At 42.1% G+C, this 17,392-nt stretch overlaps 1 long non-coding RNA gene across 3 annotated transcripts in view; it reads left to right on the forward strand.

Moving 5' to 3' along the window:
* Positions 1-13,209, forward strand: part of LOC146858284 (uncharacterized) — a 261,641-nt gene extending 248,432 nt beyond the window's left edge. The window contains exons 4-5 of one of the 3 annotated variants that reach the window (XR_014979671.1): positions 12,392-12,480; positions 12,838-13,209. This is a non-coding gene — a long non-coding RNA (uncharacterized LOC146858284). Of the gene's footprint in view, positions 1-7,766; positions 7,887-12,391; positions 12,481-12,837 lie in introns of those variants that run through there. The other 2 variants (XR_014979672.1, XR_014979673.1) reach the window with 2 other exon arrangements.
* Positions 13,210-17,392: the final 4,183 nt, after the last annotated feature.

A 17,392-nucleotide genomic window follows, 5' to 3' on the forward strand; every position in this document is an offset into this window, starting at 1 on the left:
TCTCCAGTCCAATCCACCCCTCTCTAGTCTAATCCACCCTTATCCATCCAATCCATCCCACTCCAGCCCACCCCACCCCAATCCACTCCATTCCAGTCCACCTCACACCAATCCAGCCCCCTCAATCCAATCCACCTCACTCCAGTCCACCTCACTCCAGCCCCGTCCCCTCCAATCCCCTTCATCTAATCCACCCCCCCACTCAATCCACTTCACCGCACTCCAATCCTACCCACCCCACCACAATGCAATCCACCCCACTCTAATCCACCCCACTCCAATCCATCCCACTCCAATGTAATCCGTCTTAATCCACCCCAGTCCAATCAAACCTTCCTTAATCCACCCCACTTCAATCCACCATACTCCAAACTACTTCAATCCACCCCACTCCAGTCCACACCACTCCACACCAATCCAGTCCAACCTCTACAATCCACCCCACTCCATACCAATCCAATCGAGCCCACTCCAATCCACACCTCTTCACACCAGTCCAGTCTACCCCACTCCAATCCAACCCACTCCAGTCACACCCAACCCACCACATTCCAACCCACCCAACTTTAATCCATCCCACTCCAGTCCACCCCAACCCAAACAAATCCAGCCCAACCCACCCACCCCAATCCAATCCACCCAAATCCAATCTACCCCACTCACTCCAGTCCACCTCACTCCAGTCCACCTCACTCCAGTCCACCTCACTCCAGTCCACCTCACTCCAGTCCACCTCATCTAATCCACCCCACTCTATCCAATTCACCCCATTGCAACCCAATCCATCCCACCTCAATGCAGTCCACCCCATCTCAATGCAATCGACCTCACTAATCCACTCCACTCCAAACCACCCCGCCTTAATCCAATCCACCCCAATCCAGTCCACCTCACCTAATCTCACTCCAGTCCACCCGACCCCACCCTATTTCAATCCACTCCACGTCAAACCACCCTATCCTGTCCACTCCACTTCACTCCAATCCACCCACTCGAGTTCAACCCCACTCCACTCCTATCCACCTCATTCTGTTCTAATTCACCCCTCTCTACTAAAATCCACCGCACTCTATTCCAGTCCACCCTACCCCACTCCACTTCAGTCCACTCTACGCCAATACACTCCACCCAAGTTCAGTTCACCCCACCCAGTTCAGCCACTCCAATCCTTCCAGCCCACCCCACTGCAGTCCAATCCAAACCACTCCAGTCCAATCCAACTCATCCCACTCCAAATCACCCCACTCCAGTCCAATCCACCCCACCCTGATCCTATCACTTCAATCCAATGCACCCATCTCAATTCAATCTAATCCACCTTCTCCAATCTACCTCACCCCATTTCAATCCACTCCACCCCACTCTATTGCAATCCTATCCACCTCACTCTACTCCAGTCCAATGCACTCTAACCAAACTACACCCTATTCCACCCACACCACTCCACGCTACACCACTGCACTCCATGACACTCTCTGCAAATGAACCATGGAACTCTACGACACTCTACTCCCCCTACGCCACTCTGACACTGTACTCCAACAAATCCACTCTACTACACTCTACTCCCCCACTCCACTCTACGGCACGCTACGCCCCATCTTCACACCACTTACTTTTAGCCATGCTGAACAGCCGTCACAGTGGTGTACAACATCACAAAAACACATTGCCAAAGCAAACTCTTGTATAGGCGAGGCGTATTGGCTTTGCAATGCTTGTTTTCTCTTGTCAGGCAGGTCACATGAATTCCTTGCTCCAGTGCTCCTTCTTTTGACACTGCCATTTTGTTCTTTCGATATCTCCTTTTCACGGAAGAGGTGTATGTTTGATTACTTGTTCTATTCTGATTCAAAAAATTGCCTCCGACTAATGCTATGTGAAGGATTTTTTGGGAACCCTGGCCAAAATATATTTTTGGTCAATTTTAATCAAATTCAAGCTTAGCTGTTGCCAAAAGCACGTTTAAATATATGATTACATTTTAGAAAGCTCCCACTTTCTGGTGTCCACGAGCCAAACCGCATCAAACGAAAGCTTTGATAGTCATTTCTTTTTGCACTTGGAAGTGGATTTTTGATTTGTTTCGCAACCACATTTTACCTGAAATACCGTCACTCCCTTTGTATGAAAGACACTAAAGAGAGAGTTGGTAGAGGTTTAGTGGATTAGTGCATAATATTAAAATGAGTCGAGAGACAAGCACATAACGTTTGAAACTGTAGCTTTAACTGCTGGATATTCGTAATCACAAATAAACCCCTTTCACAACTGCCTTTTTCCCTGCTACGGTTAAAATCAAAGCAGTACTTTTCACCATTCCATCAGGGGAACCGTATAATTAGTTTGATTAATTCTCTTTTCCTGACCTGTCCTTTCTCTTCTCATAGTTTGTGAATAATGCCCTGGTTAAACCACGACTTTTAACTTTGCTGAGTAAGAGAAATAACGGTGGGGAGAGACGGGAGTATGGCAGAGCAGTAAAGAAACTGGTATAGAGAGAACAATGAGAGGCACCCCCCGTGCTTAGGGGTGGGGTGCCGTTAGTGGCATTTCGGGCAAGAGGAAACAGTTTTGTGGTCAAGGGGACGGTCGCAAGGAAATGCGAGAAGATAGGGAGGTGCGCTGGTGATCCCTCCACGAAGCTATTAAAAGTTCCGGACTCAGGGGAGTAGCCCTCTTTGTCCTCTCGCCTCAGGGGGTTGCTGGAGGGTCGCAGCTGGTGCAGTTTTTCCCACCCACCCATCCCAAAGTTAATGGTAGAGTTGGCGGGGTCCCGGGCAAGAGAGAAAGGGCGGGGACTTCTTTTGGCAAAAATGGGCTGACCTTGCAATATGCAGGTAGTCATTGGGGCACATGGGCTGGCGGGAGAGGAGGCCGTCCTGCTGGTGGCCCTGGACTCTCCGGCCCTACCCTAGTAGCCGGTGCTTGGAGGAAGCAAGATGGAGAGAGCGGTTGTGCAGGAAGGCGCTAAGCAGTGCTCTGTTGGTCGCGTCTAAAGGGTAGACGACAGATAGTTACCTCAAATGGAAGTAGTGGAAAAGGGGTTGGGTTGCGGCCTGCTGGTACAAAACTCCTCAAGAGTGGATCTAGTGATGCCGAATTGTATATACATGGTAACCTGGGGCGCACTGTATACGGCGCCATCTTATGTTCAGTAATGTGTGATGGTTTTGATTTAATAAAAGTTGGTAAAAATGTTGAAGGTTTATCAACAAATAAAGATGGTGTTATTAGTCAAATAATAAAAGCTATGCAGTGAACACCAATCACTTGTAAAGTGTTTTGTGGGGGGAAAAGGGGGTATAAAGGTTTTGAGGACGAATTGCACGTTATATGCCCACTATGAATTGGAGGGAAAGGGTGGTAGAGATATGAGGGAAAGAGGTAAATGTAGTAGAGAGAAAGCAAAGTTAAACGGAGAAAAGTGAGGTATAGTGCAATTGATAATTGGAGAGAGTAGGTAAATAAAAGAGTGGCTTAGTGTGAGGTAGAAAGAGCTAGAGATAGGGAGAAAGAAAAGAGAGCGGGGGGTGGGCTACACCACGGGGTGAGTCGAAGAGAAAGTTAAAGGGAAAGAGAATTAAGTTAGCGTGAGGTAAAGACAAAAAAGGTAACGGTAGTCATGTAAAAAGGTGAGTAGTTAGAAAGGTATAGGGACATTCCAGGCAGAAAAAGGATGGTGTGAAAGGGGGAAATTAGAAGTGGTATAGAAAGAATGGTCAGGTTGGCGAAGAGACTAGTGAGGCAGAAAGAAAAATAGAGTGGTGTAAGGGTAGAAAGAGGTGAGATGTAGAAAGAAACCAGATGAAATTTAGAGATATTGATGAGGAAGAGCCACAGAAATGAGGTCCTGAGAGACGGGGTCAAATAGAGAGTTGTTAGGTACAAAGAGGTGAAACAGTGGTAAGATAGAGACATGTAATGAGAGAAAAAGGTGAAGTAGAGAGCATGAGTTGATGTAGAGAATACGTGAAAGAGAGAATAGAAGAAGTATTGATAGGGAAAAATGGGCGGGAGAAAGGAGTAAGGTTGTGAGCGCTGAAGTAAAGGGAAAAGAGGTGGAAAGCAAAAAGTGGTAAGGTAACATGAATGGTGAGGTAAATTAAGAGGTGAGGTGTGAGGAGAGGGATAGAGAAACATTTAAGGTAGAGAGAGATGATGTATTGGGATGTGGTTACAAAGAAATAAGTTAAGTGGAGAGTGTGGAGTCAGAGGGAGAAGGAGAGCTAAGCGACACAGAGCGGTATAGTATGGAGAACTGGAGCCACATAGAGGGGAGACGCATAGCGACAGATGAGGTTGAAAGAGATTAGGTAGATGGAAAAAAGATACAGGGAGGGGTGATGGAAACAGAGCACTGGGGTGTACAGAGACAGTTACTTACGTTGGAGAGAGTAGAGGTAAAGTTGTGAGGGCCAGGTAGAGAGGTGCATTGAGAATGAGGTGGTGTAGACATAGGTGAAGTGGAGCGAGTTTAGTTACCGGTGGGAGTAAGTACACAGATGATGAGACAGAGGTAAAGTCATAGGGGTGAATTAGTAGTGGTGATCTGTAGTAACTAAGTAAGATAACAGACCTTGGATAGAAACTTTTTTTTAAAATGTAGTTGCCACAAGTTGCGACTGTTAAGGCTATTTTTGAACAGTTGTCAAATTACAAATTAATCTATTTTTAAGCACGTTGGCGTTAGCGTGTGACTTCTGGCTGTCTCAGTTACGTTGGGGAGTGGGGTGGGAGGGATTCCTTGGTTAGTGTGGCTCTATACAATGGCTCACTTTGCCCATGCTTGTCTGCTTTTGGCACACATGCTGGTAATGATAGGCTTCTAGTGCATTGCACGCAGAAGGTAGGTCTTGGCGGCTGATCCCCATGAGTCTTTTGTCTCTAATCTGTGGAAGCACCATCAGGTGACATCATGCTTTTTCTGTGCTGGAATTCAGCCGCGCTTGCTTATAAACCATCTTTTATCTATGTCTGATTCCAAAGATGACCTTGAACTTTTTAACAGGATAGAAGCAGTCACATTTAGGCAAGAAGAATTCGGTATCAGGTGGGGTCATCAATTTGGCCGGCCATACTAGAAAAAGTAAGAAGATTCCCCTGCCCCGTTCTGGGGCCTTGTATCGCCATTAAGGAGGAGAATGTACATGTTTGTTCTAAGAGAAGAGGAAAACCACTAAGTCACAGGATTAAAGGGACTGCAGTACTACATGACCCGTTCAACTGTCTCTACTACCTTTCAGAGGAGTGCTCCTGCTTCACAGATGCACCTAAAGAACATAGCCTAATCCACCAAAGAGGTTGATAGGGCTTTGGCCATATCTCTTGCTTTAGAGGTTCTTCTCAATCTAAGGAAAAAGTGGTAAGGAGGAAAAAAATAGAACAATGTTTTTTGATCAAGGACACCTTTAATTATCCTTTCATATGTGTATATATTCACAATTCCTTTTCATCGTTTTATCGCTGAGCATATATAAAAAAACATGTATTTACAAAACAACACCTCTGAAATTATAACAAAACTAAGCTACTGTCCAACAGAAATAATTTCTAATCGTGGAACCACCTTTCAATAGTGTGGACAACCCAGAGGGCATATACATTGCATACGGGAATATATATCTCCACAAGTTCAAAAGCAATGCGAAACGGTTAAATCCACATGAATTTCAGTTATTTTATGGTCCCTCTGTACAACATAACTGTCGACGCGGTCGCGTTTCAGCCAGAGGGTACCCCAAGAAATTAGTCAGGAATGCTCTTAAACGAGCATGGTTTACACCTTGTGAAACCCTACTAACACCAAGAAGCAAAGAAAAGAATGATCACCTTACCTGTGTGCTTACATATAACCCTAAAGCAAACAAAGTGAGGCAGATCATCCAAAGAAATTGGAGGTTGGTCGAGCATTTGGGGTTGGGCACACCGCTGTTTGCTTTCCAAAAAGGAAAGAACTTGAGAGAGTATTTGGTTAAGGCGTCTAGACCAACAATGCCTAAAAAGGACGTAAGAACCATGATGGGATTGCCACCAGTGCAGGGACACTTCGGATGTCAGAACTGTGTGGTTTGTCCTCAAACACACGATTCCAAATTTACAACTATTGGTGATAAAAAACATGTTCAACTGGTTTTTTCAAACTGTAACTCAAAGAATGTGATTTATTCAATCAAATGTCCATGTAAAAAAACTTATATTGGCCAAACAACTCAAGCTGTAAAATTACGCATTCAGCAACATAAATCACGTATTCTGTGTAAAACTCCTGGTGCCCCATTGGTCCATCATTTTTTGGAATTCGGTCATGATGAGGATGAATTCAGGTGGACCGTCTTGGCAGTTATGCGTCCTTTGAATAAAGCCATTTTGCAAAAAACCTTGAATCGCCAAGAGGCACGGTTGATTCAGAAATACCATACAGCAATTGACGGTTTAAACGATAAGGATGAAATTTGGGCCCTGATACAGTAAGATCCCCAGAGATGAGGACTTAGCTTTACGTTTAGGGAGAGCAAAAACATTAGACTTGGTCAGAAAATACCCTGCATGTACAGACACTGTGTATATATGTATATATGTGCATATTAATATGTGTTGTTAGATTGTGAGCCTTTATGTCTACAGGTTCTCCTCCTCTGTTTCTCCACATATCGGGTATAATTTTGGTGGTTTTTTGTTTGATTGATTTCAGCTTGAATATTATTCATTTCCTTTATTTGTATTCTCTTGATTCTGTTTAGTTATCATTTTTATTTTCCCTTTCACATTTTTGTTAATTTAGTTATATTTCGTTAGGCGTCTAGAGTACCATTTAACAAGTATTGGATGTACACACTAAGGGAGAGAGGAGCGTACAAACTAGTTGGCCTGTATAAATACTTCATTCCAATATGGCCGATGTGTTACACTTCTACTTGTGGAGGTGTTTAGTCCCTCGTCACTCTCGACACCAGGAAATAAGGTACCGAGTCTGTGTCTTTGAATTCACTATCGGAGCAGGAGAGGAAGCACCGACATATGCGGAACAGCTTTCAAAGAGAAGGGATAGACATAAGGTATATGAGACGAGTAGACGTTAGTTAGCTTGTTATCTGGACTTCGCTAGTATTTTTAAATTGACTTTGTACCTCCTCGTTTGTGTTTCCTTCATGAATTAGCGCGCAAACCACGGCGGATGTATGTTCTTTAATGAGAACACGCGTTAGGGGCCAAGTGAAAATTCTATGAAGGTATGAAGTATGTAAACCTTGGTGGTACTGTAATCCTTTAAACTACACAGTGGTATATAGTTGAAATAATTATTATTTCTTGATATAGATGATATAGGGGTGGAACCCCCAACGCCCCACTCCTTACGAGCGCGGTGTCCTCACGCTGAATACACCAAGCGGAGAGATCTATTGAAGGTTATTCGAGATACATACCCTGTAGTGGGGATAGGTTCAATGAGATAATAACGATAGATCCCCTGAGAATAGTAGCTCTATTTAAAATGACACTGGAGGGCAGAATCTACGGAAGTATTATATATTTCTCTGAGATAAGAAGTGCCTTAAGATGCACACACATTTAGATGTGGAAAGTTTAAGAAATGAAGTTTATTTTGGACTTGCTCTGCACTAGATTCGGTGTTTCTCTCCCGGTGGTGGGACTTTGGGTCTATTGATTACGTTTGGAGATAAGGACCTGTGTATATACTGGCAAGTACAATAATGATGTTTATGTAATTTATATGTTATTAGAGTATGTCTCTCTTTATGTAGATCGCTGCTGTTTTTCTTGTCCTGAAGAGGCCAAAATAAATTGATTGGCTGAAACGCGACCGCGTCGACAGTTATGTTGTACAGAGGGACCATAAAATAACTGAAATTCGTGTGGATTTAACAGTTTCGCATTGCTTTTGAACTTGTGGAGATATATATTCCCGTATGCAATGTATATGCCCTCTGGGTAGTCCACACTATTGAAAGGTGGTACCACGATTGGAAATTATTTCTGTTGGACAGTAGCTTAGTTTTGTTATAATTTCAGAGGTGTTGTTTTGTAAATACATGTTTTTTTATATATGCTCAGCGATAAAACGATGAAAAGGAATTGTGAATATATACACATATGAAAGGATAATTAAAGGTGTCCTTGATCAAAAAACATTGTTCTATTTTTTCCTCCTTACCACTTTTTCCTTCGATTGTGTTTTCCTTACCCAGGTAATGGGAGGGTAATTGATGGGTATACCCCTAGCTAACAGAATTGTGCATTTACACTTTTTCAAGTGTGAGGGCTGTTGTACAAATATAATTAATACACTGTGTAAAAATAGATTTTAATGAATGAGCAGTGTATATACTTTGTTTAGTTTTGTGTTTTTGTGTTAGTGAATGTACATGAGTAGGGTATCCATTGAGACTTTATCTTGGGTATGGCACTTCCACATATGGTGAGTTTCTAGGAAGATGAGATTAATAAATTGATTGAGACTCCTTCCCTACTAGGAGGGCAGATAAGTGACTCCACTAATATTACTACAGACAAAGGAGAGAGGTTAGTACAACCCAGAAAGAAAAATACGAGGACAAAACTCCATGCACAAGTCCTCCTTGAGTATCTTAAATCAAATACCATCCCAGTAGGTTTGCAGGTGAAGAACATCCCCATCATCTTTGTTAATGATAAAGCCTATTTGTTGGATTTCAGTGGAGTAGGAACTAAGTGTTCTAGAGATTGGATAGTTTTATCCATTCATACAGCATTAAGAATAAGCGAAGAAGAGCTGAAAGAAATTCGAAAGTTAGAAGAAGAAATCAGTGGTGACAGTACTATTCAGGATGCAAAAACACTGATAGACTCAATAGAAAAAACACTTATTGATTTTAAAAATCAAACTATCAGTGCTAAAACTTCAAAAGTCACTAGAGACATCAAAGGGTTTGATAATTTCACAGTTTACCCTTATTTAAAGGAAGACTTTTATAAAAACAATAACCCCAGTACACTGAATCTTCAATATAGAACACGATCACGGTCCAAATTTATCACCTTTTCGGACTCCTCGTCTGACTCAGATCAGGGGGCAGGGCCCTACTTCCCTCCATATCCTCAACACTACCAATATCCACGTTCTCTCCCTCCTTTTTTAGGCAGGGGAAGAGGATTCAGAGGCAACTGGCGAAGCCATCAAATATGGCAACCTCCTGTTCCCCAACAGATTCAAGAACAAAACTATTTCCGCACCAGACAACGAGCCTATTGGAGATAGACCCACAGATATCCACCTTATCTTTGATACCGCATGAAGTAATACCCATCTATATTCTGTCAAAACATCAGTTATCTGAAACCGAAACTCAAATGTTAAATAAAGGGTTGTCATTCGTCCCACATGCTATACAGAACCCAATTGACACCAAAAAAGAGGTTTTACAATTCCTTCGGAAGGTTAGACTTAGAGTCTTCTTTTCAGAATTCAATGAAGCCTCTGAGAATAATATTAGTGGACTGAAGAATAAATCGACTTTTTGCCCAGAAAGTGCAGCAATGCCAGATCAAATTCTCCTGTTTGAAGATCAAATACTTAGGGAGGTAGATAGTCTGCACTCAAAAAGGACCTTCTATAAACCCAATTTCTCTAGAGACGAACAAAAGGCACTTTTAAACTTAGCCAGTAATCCACTTGTGGAAGTGAAACCTGCCGATAAGGGCGGAGGAATTGTGTTATGGGATGCGGACAAGTATGACGAGGAAATCACTAGGCAACTTAACAACAAGCTCCACTATCGACCCCTTGAAGGTAACCCTACGGCGCGGTTGAAAGCTGAAATATTGCACTTGACTAACAGAGCCCTTGAAAATGGTTTTCTCTGTAAGAAAGAATTTGAGTTTTTGAATATTACAACACAGAAAGTCCCCACACTATACGTCTTTCCCAAGATCCACAAAGATGCCACCAAACCACCAGGGAGGCGATTATCTCAGCCTGTGGCTCCATTCTGGAGCCGTTGGCCAAATATGTCGATTGCTTCTTGAAACCGTTTATCCCGGATACGAAAGCATACGTACGTGATACAATGGACTTTATTTCCAAGGTTGAGGGGTCGATGTTTGATAGCAACCAAAGATTTTTGGTTACTTTCGACATCGAAAGCCTCTATACAAATATTCCCCAAGATGAGGCACTCCTAATCATGACGTTGGTATTAAATAGGAGACCTAGACCACATCAAATTCCAACTGACTTTTTGATCTCCTTGGCCAAAATATGCCTTAAAAACAATTTTTTCAATTTCAAAGAAGACCTGTTCCTCTAAGTAAAGGGCGTAGCCATGGGTTGCAGCTTCGCCCCGGAGATAGCCAATTTGGTCATGGACCAATTTGAGACCCTCTTTATCTTCGATGAGACTGGCCCATTCTTTGCACATATTGCGAGATGGGTTAGATTCATCGACGATATATTCCTGATATGGAATGGAAACAAAGAAGATCTAGAATCATTCCACAATTGGCTCAACACACGCACACAAGACCTAAAATTTACTAAAAGTGTAAGTAACATCCAAGTCAACTTTTTAGATGTTTGGGTCAAAAATAACGAAGGAGTTTTGGAAGTGAGTTTATTTACAAAATCCACAGATAGAAATACACTTTTGGCATATAGCTCAGGACATCCTCGGCATCTTAAGGATAATTTGCAATATGGGCAATTTCTTAGAATCCGTCGCAATTGTTCGAACAAAAGCGACTATTTTGACAATGCGGCCACCTTGCGGACCAAACTATGTAATAGAGGGTACCCCAAGAAATTAGTCAGGAATGCTCTTAAACGAGCATGGTTTACACCTCGTGAAACCCTACTAACACCAAGAAGCAAAGAAAAGAATGATCACCTTACCTGTGTGCTTACATATAACCCTAAAGCAAACAAAGTGAGGCAGATCATCCAAAGAAATTGGAGGTTGGTCGAGCATTTGGGGTTGGGCACACCGCTGTTTGCTTTCCAAAAAGGAAAGAACTTGAGAGAGTATTTGGTTAAGGCGTCTAGACCAACAATGCCTAAAAAGGACGTAAGAACCATGATTGGATTGCCACCAGTGCAGGGGACACTTCAGATGTCAGAACTGTGTGGTTTGTCCAGAACTGTGTGGTTTGTCCTCAAACAAACGATTCCAAATTTACAACTATTGGTGATAAAAAACATGTTCAACTGGTTTTTTCAAACTGTAACTCAAAGAATGTGATTTATTCAATCGAATGTCCATGTAAAAAAACTTATATTGGCCAAACAACTCAAGCTGTAAAATTACGCATTCAGCAACATAAATCACGTATTCTGTGTAAAACTCCTGGTGCCCCATTGGTCCATCATTTTTTGGAATTCGGTCATGATGAGGATGAATTCAGGTGGACCGTCTTGGCAGTTATGCGTCCTTTGAATAAAGCCATTTTTCAAAAAACCTTGAATCGCCAAGAGGCACGGTTGATTGAGAAATACCATACAGCAATTGACGGTTTAAACGATAAGGATGAAATTTGGGCCCTGATACAGTAAGATCCCCAGAGATGAGGACTTAGCTTTACGTTTAGGGAGAGCAAAAACATTAGACTTGGTCAGAAAATACCCTGCATGTACAGACACTGTGTATATATGTATATATGTGCATATTAATATGTGTTGTTAGATTGTGAGCCTTTATGTCTACAGGTTCTCCTCCTCTGTTTCTCCACATATCGGGTATAATTTTGGTGGTTTTTTGTTTGATTGATTTCAGCTTGAATATTATTCATTTCCTTTATTTGTATTCTCTTGATTCTGTTTAGTTATCATTTTTATTTTCCCTTTCACATTTTTGTTAATTTAGTTATATTTCGTTAGGCGTCTAGAGTACCATTTAACAAGTATTGGATGTACACACTAAGGGAGAGAGGAGCGTACAAACTAGTTGGCCTGTATAAATACTTCATTCCAATATGGCCGATGTGTTACACTTCTACTTGTGGAGGTGTTTAGTCCCTCGTCACTCTCGACACCAGGAAATAAGGTACCGAGTCTGTGTCTTTGAATTCACTATCGGAGCAGGAGAGGAAGCACCGACATATGCGGAACAGCTTTCGAAGAGAAGGGATAGACATAAGGTATATGAGACGAGTAGACGTTAGTTAGCTTGTTATCTGGACTTCGCTAGTATTTTTAAATTGACTTTGTACCTCCTCGTTTGTGTTTCCTTCATAAATTAGCGCGCAAACCACGGCGTATGTATGTTCTTTAATGAGAACACGAGTAAGGGGCCAAGTGAAAATTCTATGAAGGTATGAAGTATGTAAACCTTGGTGGTACTGTAATCCTTTAAACTACACAGTGGTATATAGTTGAAATAATTATTATTTCTTGATATAGATGATATAGTAGTGGAACCCCCAACGCCCCACTCCTTACGAGCGCGATGTCCTCATGCTGAATACACCAAGCGGAGAGATCTATTGAAGGTTAGTCGAGATGCATACCATGTAGTGGGGATAGGTTCAATGAGATAATAACGATAGATCCCCTGAGAATAGTAGCTCTATTTTAAATGACACTGGAGGGCAGAATCTCCGGAAGTATTATATATTTCTCTGAGATAAGAAGTGCCTTAAGATGCACACACATTTAGATGTGGAAAGTTTAAGAAATGAAGTTTATTTTGGACTTGCTCTGCACTAGATTCGGTGTTTCTCTCCCGGTGGTGGGACTTTGGGTCTGTTGATTACGTTTGGAGATAAGGACCTGTGTATATACTGGCAAGTACAATAATGATGTTTATGTAATTTATATGTTATTAGAGTATGTCTCTCTTTATGTAGATCGCTGCTGTTTTTCTTGTCCTGAAGAGGCCAAAAGAAATTGATTTGCTGAAACGCGACCGCGTCGACATTTATGTTGTACAGAGGGACCATAAAAGAACTGAAATTTGTGTGGATTTAACAGTTTCGCATTGCTTTTGAACTTGTGGAGATATATATTCCCGTATGCAATGTATATGCCCTCTGGGTTGTCCACACTATTGAAAGGTGGTTCCACGATTGGAAATTATTTCTCTTGCACAGTAGCTTAGTTTTGTTATAATTTCAGAGGTGTTGTTTTGTAAATACATGTTTTTTTATATATGCTCAGCGATAAAACGATGAAAAGGAATTGTGAATATATACACATATGAAAGGATAATTAAAGGTGTCCTTGATCAAAAAACATTGTTCTATTTTTTCCTCCTTACCACTTTTTCCTTAGATTGTGTTTTCCTTACCCAGGTAATGGGAGGGTAATTGATGGGTATACCCCTAGCTAACAGAATTAGAGGTTCTTCTCGTCGGCTTCCAGGGTCCACATCCCAGTACATCTGTACTGAGGGCTAGGGGGTAACCTGGACCTTTGTTTCAATACCACGCAACCCAAAACATCATCCTAACCTACATTTACTTAAATTACATCTTAAAACAGCAGAGATCCAGCGCTTCCTGATCAGAATTATCCCCTTAAATGGCACCAGAGTCTGCTTCCGAAGTTTCTTCCTTCTCGCCTTTGAAGAAAAACCCCAATAAAGACAAAAGGTAGAAAAGCGATGTCAGTAATGCTGCCTTTAGGCCTCTAGGAGAGCCAGGACCTCAAGCTGAAATCAGTTCACTTGAAGACATGAGGAATGTTTCACACCAGGAGGTAGTGGGGGGGGGGGTCTTGAAATCATATAGAAGTCTGCTATTAGAAACCCTAGAGTAATGTCAGAGATGTTAAAGTCACCAAAAGGCAATGAAATCTGTCACAAAACTCTTAGATCGTATCCTGTTCTCAGTGAAGAGGATGCAGTGTGGAACTGCATACTGGGGTGATGAACCTGAAGGTAGGCTTGGAACAAGGCAAATCCGTGATTTCTTTGCGTCATTTTGTAAAGTGAGCAATGAAAAAAAGAGATAATGGAAAGAGAAGTTTGAAGGGCATCAGGAAAATAGGGGCAAACACCTCCACGAAGGATTACTTGATCCAGATCAGCACTATCCACATAGTGAGCCATGTGGTAACTAGTGGACTGTGCATCCTCCTGCAAGAATGTTCAGAGGATAACACACCCCTATCCAACGTGAAAGGTATTATCCTCCACTACCCTTTAAACAGTCTTACAAGAAGCTAAAAGTATTTGGTTACTGCAAAAGAAATTCATCAACTAAAGGAGGAGCTGTGAAAGAGGTCCACTACTATAGTCTTAACCCACTGCCGAGGGCTCTCCCGGTATTAAAGACACTGAACCTGATAGGCCTGAGCCACAGACAAAGGCCTATAACGAGGGAAAGGGTCGTTAACATCTGTTATAGCCCCAGGCAGAAGGTCTTTAAAGCTGTTAGAACACTGCACTCACTGAGGGTAGAATGTTCTAAATTAAAGAGAAACAGAAAGTTAATCATTGGAATGTTGGAGCAGAGAGCTTATACAAGAAATTATTAGCCGTGAGCCACATCATTGTCTCCAGTGGAGCTCCCACCATTCCAATGTTCTGATGAAGACTCCATGCCACTGAAGAAAACACTGCTCAGACTTCAGCGACTGAGTTCAATTCTAGTCAAAATTGTGAGCACATAGCAGACATTCCATTAGGCGCCCCATCAAGTTGATGTGCCAGCCACACCCTTGCAAGCATTATTGCTGATACAAAGCAGACAACTGTTTACAGCGCTGTAACTAAAACCTGCCATGCTGCATGAGGTTATTCATAATACCTCATAATTCACTATTGATAAAGTTCCAAATGGTGGGCGTACTGCGAAAATAGGAGAAAATTGCATTTGGAGGTGCCTTCGTTATTCTGTTGTACAATCCTGTCACCAAATACAGCTTCACTAAAATGATGTGCACAAACAATAATCCAGAGGTAACAAATTCAAGAATTAGGCACACATTATATTACTGCCAATGTATCCAAGGCGGATGCCCGATTCAGCTATATCCCTAGTCTGGTTATGGGATAGGGCGGGGTCAATGCAAAATACGGTAGAAAGTTTGTATAAAAAAGAGGAATACCATCAAAGATGTGGGGGGTCATTAATAGTTTGACCAGAGTGGTTGAGTTTCCTTAAATGGCGGTTCCCCATACCCCGACACCAACCCCTCCCCACCACTACTTTCCAACAAACCCGTGGTTTTCGGAGCTGATCGTTGTCAGCTACGTTTTTATTAACTGTGGGGCGTGAGCTGACAATGCCATTGGAAACGTTTGACTAGCAGCCCATCCACTGTAGTTTAGAGCAGGAAGACTTTCATTTTGCTTGAGCCGGACTTCCACGCAAGGCATGGGTGAGTTGTCCAGAAAAAAGGAAACCATGTTCCTTACGTAATATAAAGAGTACTTCCTCCTCGTCAGGCATATATGTTTTTTGTTTTGCACAAACCGAAATAAAGAAATACCAAGCAGTCCTCCTTGACAAGGCAAACCTCCAGCGTTGCATTTATGACATATATGCTTTCGCCATATCAACAGAAGTATTTTCAACATAAATACCCTACCAGGGCAACAAAACAGCATGGCAGCAGCCTGTTGTACCTCAGAAAATAGAGTAGAGTCCACAAGAAGGCTAGAAGAGACTAGATGCACCATGTAGATCTGGTTGGAAATCCATATGTCGGATTTAAATGCCCTCACACACCCTTGCAGGTGTCATGCTTCATCATTTGGGCTGCTTCTCGTCGGGCCGGCGGGGCAGTGCCCGACGGGCTCTCTAAGAAGGGGCACTTTAACGGAGATCTTTTATCCAACTGCCGTATTGGTGAAGTGCGGGTGTGGGGCCTGGTTAATGTAGATATATGAAAGTGTAGTTAAAATAAGGTCAGGAGTGCCTGGTGAAAATGAATTTTATTCAGATGGCCTCCTACCCTAAATTAAAAACGTGTAGACATGGCACTTATTTGAGTATAATGTCTCTTATTAAGGTGACATGTGATTATATGGAGTCGGTCAACATATTTCTCGCCTTGAGTAACTATACTCGTGATTCGTCAGGACCTTTTAGAAAAACTATCTACATTTAACAACCTAATCAAGTTAAGGTTATTAACAACCTGAGTGTTATGTTCAAACTCAATACCTGTTGTATGTCAGGAACTACCTGAAAAGAAGAAGAGGTATGGTCAAACATATACATAGGTGCTTTTCAAACAACTAATTGGACAGCCTTCAGTGTGATTCACACTCTGTGACTTAATTAGAACGTGGTGCGGTGTCGCAGCATCAATCAAGATTTATAAAACAAGGTAGTGGTGGATCCCACGGTGAGCTAAAGTGACTACTCACCAGTGTGGAACATCTATTAAACACAGCAGAAATCCATACATATATGACTCACCCTAATCAGTCATTGTCCTGGCATCAACAGTACTCGGTGGACTGTACATGAGTGTATATTCCTCAATGTTTAGGACTGAATCAGACGAGATTTACATCAATCAGGAGATCTAATCTGGTGGTTTTTGTTTAAAGCAATAAAGGATTAAGTAAACGAAAATGGTATCTAAGCTCAAAAGTCTCGTATTCAACATAATGATTATCATTCCCCTCGCTATCTAATGAGGCTTGAGGTAGTCTTTTGACCGATTAGAGACGTGAGCTATTCTTTTGCCAAGTAATATTAAGATTGTCACTGATTCAAAGCATCTATTGGTCGCTTGACCTCGACCAGACTAATCATATGTACGTTTTTATGCTCCACAGGAACGTATCTTGTAGTCAGGGCAGGCAGGATAGAGATTTGATATAGTAAGCATGTAGTAGGGTAACGAACTTGGTTTAGAAAAATTATCCCGTTCGGTCTAGTATATTATCACCAATACGAATTGTATACTAGTTAGAACTTAATATGGGTCGTCAAACATTCAACATTTAGTCGATAGCCCAAGGTAGAGTCTATAGGTGGTCGCCTACTACTATGTTGTCGATGGGTTTATTCGGACCGACACTATTATGCATTGTGTTATTCTCAATGTTAATCATGACTGCTGTGTTTAGTCAAACTCTCCTCAAACGTATTAAAGCATTATGTTGGTCGTGTCTAGCACGTGTTGTGAAAAGAGTGAAGTATTAAAACTGTTCGTTACTCACATTCCTCCTCCTCACGTAGTGCGCTCTGACCTACCCTCTCCACCGAGTCCGGGAGGTGGCGTGGTGGAGAGAGGCGTAGGACTTATGCGCGGGCTTGTGTCATGTGACAGTAGAGTTTCGTGGCTATACCCATTGCTAGAGAGGAGTTTCTAGGGCAGACATTTTGAAGTAGGACTCATAGTAACTGTTTCCATAAAAATGTTTAGAGGAATGGCATCAGATTGTGAAGAGAAACTCTAAATAACAGTGCGCCACAATGTGTTTCGAGGAGTATTATGCGC

Source organism: Triturus cristatus, chromosome 3_2 (genome assembly GCF_964204655.1).
Source record: "Triturus cristatus chromosome 3_2, aTriCri1.1, whole genome shotgun sequence".
NCBI classification, from domain to species: Eukaryota; Metazoa; Chordata; class Amphibia; order Caudata; family Salamandridae; genus Triturus; species Triturus cristatus.